The following is an 8,236-nucleotide window of genomic DNA, read 5'->3' on the forward strand; positions in this document are numbered from 1 at the left end:
ATCACGGGTTCAATCTTCAAGCTAGCAGGCTCCTCCCATCTGGACTCAGTATACGTTTCTTGCTTCACCATCCTAGTCACATGTATAGTACAGTAAAACTGGTAATATAAATATGGTGAAATCAGTATGGCCCCGTGTTATCACTCTTCCGAAAAACAGATGCCTGAAATACGTACACAGTTTAACATAAACGCGTGAATTCATTTAAACTTGCTCTGAACTATGAATACATCCAAATAAAATATTTCAGTTTGTCCAAACAAATTCTGGTAAAAAAAGTAAAGTAAAGGTATCCCTATAACAGACCGTGGAGGCCCATAGGGTTGTTAGATGTTGAGGTTCCCACATTTTCTAGACAATCGGCTTATAGATGGCGGCAAGGTTGTCAGCCCTACGCTCCGGTCGCCCTTTACCCCCAAGAATATTCTTGGTACTCATTTCTGTTAGAGGCTGAGTCGACCCCAGGGCCATAGTGCGGCTGGAAGGATTATGTCAATTGAAAAAATCCGATGATGTCATCGGGACTTGACCCGCGACCTTCCGGCTTGTAGCATAGTGCCTCAACAAACTACGCTACCTCACTTTGCAGCCATCTATGATCCTATTGTCTACAAAATGTGGGAACCTCAACATCTCACAACCCTATGGGCCTCCTCAAATTCTGGTATTGTATCCCAAATATTCCATAACCTCTTCTTTAAGCGTTTCCTAACTCAGTATTCACAATTGTCGTACAGTGTGATGCTATATAACCTACTCAGTTGGCAAAGCATCGCTTACGAAAGAAGCAGTATCAACTGACCCCTCTGCTTTTGTCTGGTACTCTATCTGTAGCATCCTGAAACTGAGGGACACTGTTTATTTAATTAGCTCCGCCCTGTATACCCAGCAGCCAATCATATTACACAACGGAGATACAATACAAAAAGAAAACCACAGCATACTTAATCTTTACAAGCCATATTTAGTGTTCATTTTTCTATAAGCTGAACTATATTTCACCATGCAATGGCTGTCAGATGTCATGCTACGAACCCATAGTATACCCAGTTTGAAGTGGAAAGGGGGAAACATATAAAGTAAGGAAATACTTTTAAAAATGTTGACAATTTGACAGTTATGTCAAGTATATTGGAAACTCTGATTTATTGGTTGTTTCACATGTGAATATTTAACGTATAATAGCAGTGCTGCTGATATCGTATTAGTGAGACTAGGCTCGATGTAAACACGGTCATTCATAAACAAGTTCGCTTGACTGGACTTATATCATTTCACCAAACTTGGCATCAGCAATAAATAAGAGCGCCCAAGAAGGCGGTCCACCGACAACACATGACACCGCCATGTCTCAACTTGCCCTATGACGTCATTCTTTTTCCGTTTTATTTTCAACAGCCACTGTACTCTCAAACATTTTGGCAACATTATTAATGGTTCGCTTGTATCTTGTTCCGCCTCTCTCGCTCTCCCCCCCCGGCCCCCCATTCCTTATTCTCTTTTATTATTATTCAGCACTGCTTATTTTTGAGGCGTCCTCTGTTTATGTTTTGTTCTTTTGCTTAAATTAATAAAATTCTACAAGGTAGGCTAATTAGCATAATTGTTTCTAATTCAGATTCTCAAACTGATGCGTTGTAGAGTGAGTTATCTCAGTATGTGAGATGTCTACTTTATATTCGAAGTCCCTGGTTTGAATTCTGAGGCTGGCTATTTTGACAGTATATTTTTAACCTTTATTCAGTCCCCGTGAGGCCGTAACTGTCCCCCCAATGTGCTCTAAGCCAGTTCCTAATGAAAGATAAATGCAGTGCAGATCTAATGAGAATATCAAAGTAGAAATTCCATGATATACTGTACTGCAGTGACTAATTTAGTCATACATGTATGATCAATCACTAACTGCTAGCTATTGGGTGGATGACCTGTGTCCATCCCTTGTCCAGGACTCTGAGACTTTTATTTTCACTACCAGTCCAAAATTGATGCGAGGCTCACCCTGCCCACAACGTAGCTGTGCCTACAAGCCTTGTTCCCGGGGCTAATGTGGACTAAGCATGAAGCTGATATTCACCTCCATGTAATTTCGGTCTGTATACGATTGTGATGGGGTTGGGCACGGAGTAAATGCTTTCGCCTATTTATTTATTTATTTTGTAACACCAAACATAGTGGAGTACTTTGTCAGCTTTGCTTTCGAATAGAGAAGCCGACCACATTTACGTGTTCGGTAATTTTTGTTAGTTCCTGTGAGGGAGTTCTGAGTTTGTAGGGAAACTGTCGCGTGTGATCGGAGTCATCGTCTTGTAGGAGAATGTAGAATGTAAACCTTGTGCAGGGGTGACCAGCTGTTACATCTCAAAGGGGTGATAAATGAGTACGAGTGAGGATCGCGACTTAGATGGGATCACAGATAGTAACTGACAGGAAATGACATGAAGAAATAATTGATAGGAACAGAAATATCCAAGAAGGAATACGGCACGTCTGGGTACTGACGTCGACAGAGACAAATGTCTGTAGCCATCAAAAGCTGCCGATGAGACTTTGTCCACGTGTTGGCCGCGCTCTGCTCCTCCTCAGGCACTTCTCTTTCCGCATAATGTAGATGAGTGACCTAATCTTATTTATGGCTTTTTGTAAAAATGTAATTTTCAATAACTTATGAGTCTGATGGATGTCAGTAATAATTTATATGAAAGAAGTAAAGTATTGTCTATTTTGTGCAAATTTATTATTAAGTAAACAATGGAATATTTCGGCAGTTTATGTCGAGTGTAGACTCTCTTCTTAGATACCACATTACGTGTAACTGCCATGTATCTTCACATTTTAATGCTTCGTTCCCAAAATGGAGACCATCATAGGATAAAGAAGAAAGGAGTCTTCTGGGATGTGGCGCCGTGTAGATATTGTGTTAACCGATGTTTCGAAGGAACTTATCGCCTCCACCTTTAGGGTATAAGAAAAACGAAAATCTGCGAGCGAGAAACCAGCGTCTACCCTGAAGATGGAGGCAATAAGTTCGTCCGAAACATCGGTTAACACAATATCTACACGGCGCCACATCCCAGGAGACGATTTTCTTCATAGTCACCACCGTGAAAACCTCAAATCTTACATCACAGTATAAAGCTTACGTCTGTTACATCAAAATAATTTAAATTCCATTAAATAGGCGAAGTTAAAATAGCTTGTATTTTGTTTGTAAAATTCATGGGCAATTTTGATTTATGTGAGTCATTCACACGTGTTCCTAAGCGTGAGTCAAGGCCTGAGCTCTTCTGTCCTGCAGTGCATTTGTGTTTGCAGCATAAGAGAATTGCTGGCAGATATTCTGTTGCTTTACTTCTAACGTTGAAATGCATACTAGATATATTGACCGGTTTTATGATTGATGTATAATTTTACTTAAAATAATGTGGGCTTCACTTCGCTAACTCATAATGGGATACTCAGACAAAAATTCGGGGAAGAACTACTCGCTTACCTTCATTTCACTACAATCTGAGTATCTGATAGGACAGGTAGTAAAGAACTTTAGTATTTATGCGTAATGAAGTCAATAAAAGAATAAAATTTGATAAGCCGCAGTGTTGGTATTACTGATGGGAAGAATTTATGAAGTATGTAGTTGAGATGGCCTCAGGTTCCACATTATATGAGGGTAGGTATACACCAAGTTTCATAAAGAACTGTTTAAGCTTTCAAAAGTTATTAGGGGGTGTTGCACGTGCAGAAACACAGACAGCAAGGTAATATCGTGAGCCTACTTTTATCTTTTTCAAAATACAGGAAATAGGCTAAAAATTCAGACTTAAGGAAGCTCTTCTAAATAACCATTTTTTCATAGAAATGAAGGCAACTGACGACAGAGATTATTATTGGCGGATATACTTCGAGTAGAAATAGCAATAAGTGCATCGAGGCCCTGCTGTGCTCTCTCGGCTCACTGTGTTACCATAATCTCACGCAGCACTATGACAAATTTATTCAATATAGACATAATTCAAGGTAATATAATTCAATATTTACTGTGAACGAGACATTTAAAATTTAAGCAGTACGTTGTAATAATGACAGGATATAAAAGATAAAGTTGTCCCTTTGCTTAACTAAGCACTACGTTAGCCGCGCCATAGCTCAAGCGGTTAGTCGCTGGCTTCCCACCGCGGCGGCCCGGGGTCTGGTCAAGTGGGATTTGTGGTGGACAAAGTGGCGCTGGGGCAGGTTTTCTCCGAGTACTTCCGTTTCCCCTGCCAATCTTCATTCCACCAATTGCTCCACAATCACCCTCACCTATCATCTGGGGCTGGTACAATAGGCCAGAAGTGGCCTCAGTAAAAGGAATTTAGTCCCACCCCACTAGCAATAAAAAAAAGCACTACGTTATGAAGGCGTATGGGGGAGTGGATGTATAGTTCCACATTTTCTTGATCTCGGCACTAGTTGGAGGTGAGTGGTCAACTTCACACCCCGGCCGCTTTACCCCCTGTGAAAGAGCCCCTGGTACCCATTGTATAGGAGGCTGGGTGGGCCCCATAGCCGGCCTGGACGATATGGAGAAGAGAAAATTCTTGACCGTACCGGGACTCGAACTCCGACCCCTCGGTCATCGAGCCCGTAGCCAGTCACTATACTACTGCGCTACCCCGGCTACAATGACAGGATATAACAATCAAGAAACAAAACACGATTGACATACAGACACTTGACTGTGGCTACGCATTTAATGACGTGAGGAAAAGTACCTTTGAATTTATTCGCTACGAGATATGCACCAGTAAACAGATTAGTCTGTTAGCACCTGCTCACGCTGGTTCCTCGCTCGCGGATTTTCTTCTTTTTCCTTCTGCCCTGAAGATGGAGGCGATACGTTCCTCCGAATCGTCGGTTAACACAATATCTACACGGCGCCACATCCCAGAAGACTTCTTTCTTCACCTCATTAGATATTGTGTCCTTAATATTTCTAGCATAAATATCAGTCTGTGTTGATTAGATATAGGTCAATCAGAAGAGTTAATTACTGTAGCTCTGTGGTAGTAGAAACCGAAGGTACGGCACATCACCACCAGACACAATCCTAAGCCAGTTCTGTTCATATCGTATCCTTGTAACTTATCGTACTAACATTCATATGGGGCCTACTCTTTATCCGTATTGTCATATCGACTGTGTTTCATATTCCTTTGTTACACGAAGAACGAGTTAAAAGCCAGCACTTTAAATGAGTCTGTCTCAGGTAGGATTACTGTGGCACGTCTTCTCCTACCGGTGGTAATTATTTTGGTAACTGTGGAAAAAGGTGTTGAAGTTTCCACTTGATGTCAGTTGCATGGCTGCCATTATGACGAGATATCGGTTCTGGCACTCCTTGTGCTCTATACCCTACTGCAGACAGGGTTTTCATTTCTCTGTACACACTAGTTAGTTTTATTTTTGTGTTTCTTCGGGTGGGGTAAGGCTGAGTCCACTTGGTACGTCAGCCACTAATTGGCCAATTGTACCAACGCCGGATGATAGATGATTATGAACGTGGAGGAGTCGATGGAATGAGAATTTACAGGGGAAACTGGAGTACCCGGAGAAAATCTGCCCCAGTGCCACTCTGTCTACCACAAATCCCACACGATCTGACCTGGGCTCGAACCCGGGCCGCCGCGCTGGAAATCCGGTGACTAACCGCCTGAGTGTGTACACACTACCGCCCGCAGTCTGAGGATCATAGCTGAGGTTTCCTCAAAGTGTGAGTTGTGACCCTGTAGGGGGTCGCCGGTTTCGGAAGAACTGACGCACAGACTTGGCAGGTCCGTAAGATTTAATATGGCTGTCCTCGGAAAATATATCTGCAACAGGCAAAACATTTCAAGAATTTCTTTGTCGCTGTAGCTGCAGAGAGGCTTTAATGCTAACTAGGTTTCCGGTGTAGCCGTGCAGACCTACAGAAATGTGCAGAACTGAAATTTTCGCTTACTCACAGAGATGGTGGCCGTGAGTGAACTTGTTATTTTAGAGGGGAGCGGCGTTACGAAATTTGGGAGCCCCTTGCATGGCTATGGTCTGATAATCGAATGTTAAAAACGGTTTGTGATTCTATGTACGCCCGTGTATAACCAGATGTAACAAAGCTATTAATTTTTTTGGAAGTGAGCCCTTTTTTAAAGCTGTGACACATCTTTTATAAAATAGGCATACACTTCCACACAGTCTGTGAACCTTTAATGTCTTAAGTATTTCATTTCTCTCACGTGTCGGTATTTCATTGATGATCTAGTCTCATTAAATCTGCTAACTGTCGTAGAAAACTCACTTTTGCGCTTCCAGTCGCGCCAGACAAACTTGCGAAAAGATGTTACCCGTATGAATTATATTTTTTTATTGTTCTTAGTGGGGTGAGACTGAGTCCACTTGGTACTGCGGCCACTACTGGCCTATTGTACCAGCCCCGGATGACAGATGATGGTGATTGTGGAACAATTGATGGAATGAGAATTGACGGGGGAAACCGAAGTACTCGGAGAAAACCTGCCCCAGTGCCACTTTGTCCACCACAAATCCAACATGACTTGACCCGGGCTCGATGCCGGGCCGCCGCGGTGGGAGGAAAGCGACTAACCGCCTGAGCTATGGCTCGACCCTGTCCGTATGTACCATATTCACCTAATTAGTATAAATGTCCAACAGTAGGCCCCATAAAATTATATCTGAAACTTCACAAACATATCCTCAAATTTTGGAGTTCAGAACCATTATCATCCCGTCTTCTTTAAAAAAAAGACGCGTAAGGCTGACAACCATAGCGCTATCTGCGAGCCGATTGTCTAAAGAAAATATGGGAGCCTCGACGTCTCACAACCCTATGGGCTTTCACGGCCTGCACAGGGAAAACTGAAAAAGAAAGAAAAGAAATATGGCAGTACGTTCTGGATGGCCTTTATCTGGATCAGGATAGGGACCTCTGACAGGTTCTGCAGCACTGTCTGTCCCACAGAGATTTTTTATTGCTAGTGGGGTGGGACTAAGTCCCTTGTACTGCGGCCACTTCTGGCCTATTGTACCAGCCCCAGATGATAGGTGAGGGTGATTGTGGAGCAGTCGGTGGAATGAAAATTGGCAGGGGAAACCGAAGTACTCGGAGAAAACCTGCCCCAGCGCCACTTTGTCCACCACAAATCTCACTTGAGCAGACCCGGGATCGACCCCGGGCCGCCGCGGTGGGAAGCCAGCGACTAACCGCTTGAGCTATGNCAGAGTATGAAACATTGTTAGCTTATGGAGGAGGACCCCTCTGCAGAGAGTAAGTCAGTTGCGTAAGAGTGTGACGCAATCATTTAACGCCACCGCAATTCTGTAGCGAAGGCTTACGAAAGCCGGCATCGCTGTATGAAGAAACAAATCGGCAATGCAAAACCGGAACTGAAAATATGAAATGTGAAAATCTGTTTGAATTCAGTTAAGGTCTGTAAAGCATGTACGTCTATGTTGCAGTGCTTACAAATCTATTTACACTAACAAAGAGTCAGTAATTACTCGTATTTACTTTACGATTCTGCGTACCTCCACATAAGCTTTCAGTCTTTATATCAAAACAGTACTCCCTCCTCATAAGATTTCAATGTTTATATCGTAATGATATTCCCTCCACATAAGATTTCAATGTTTATATCGTAATGATATTCCCTCCACATAAGCTTTCAGTCTTTATATCACAACAATACTCCCTCCTCATAAGATTTCAATGTTTATATCGTAATGATATTCCCTCCACATAAGATTTCAATGTTTATATCGTAATGATATTCCCTCCACATAAGATTTCAATGTTTATATCGTAATGATATTCCCTCCACATAAGATTTCAATGTTTATATCGTAATGATATTCCCTCCACATAAGATTTCAATGTTTATATCGTAATGATATTCCCTCCACATAAGATTTCAATGTTTATATCGTAATGATATTCCCTCCACATAAGATTTCAATGTTTATATCGTAATGATATTCCCTCCACATAAGATTTCAATGTTTATATCGTAATGATATTCCCTCCACATAAGATTTCAATGTTTATATCGTAATGATATTCCCTCCACATAAGATTTCAATGTTTATATCGTAATGATATTCCCTCCACATAAGATTTCAATGTTTATATCGTAATGATATTCCCTCCACATAAGATTTCAATGTTTATATCGTAATGATATTCCCTCCACATAAGATTTCAATG

General features: G+C 41.8%; 1 protein-coding gene across 1 annotated transcript in view; it reads left to right on the forward strand.

Moving 5' to 3' along the window:
• The window catches only part of LOC111873249 (uncharacterized protein DDB_G0283357), a 470,680-nt gene that overhangs the window by 119,536 nt on the left and 342,908 nt on the right, over positions 1-8,236 (forward strand). The gene's annotated exons all lie outside the window — the stretch shown is intronic.

This window comes from Cryptotermes secundus, unplaced genomic scaffold, assembly GCF_002891405.2.
Source record: "Cryptotermes secundus unplaced genomic scaffold, Csec_1.0 scaffold21, whole genome shotgun sequence".
Lineage (NCBI taxonomy): Eukaryota > Metazoa > Arthropoda > Insecta > Blattodea > Kalotermitidae > Cryptotermes > Cryptotermes secundus.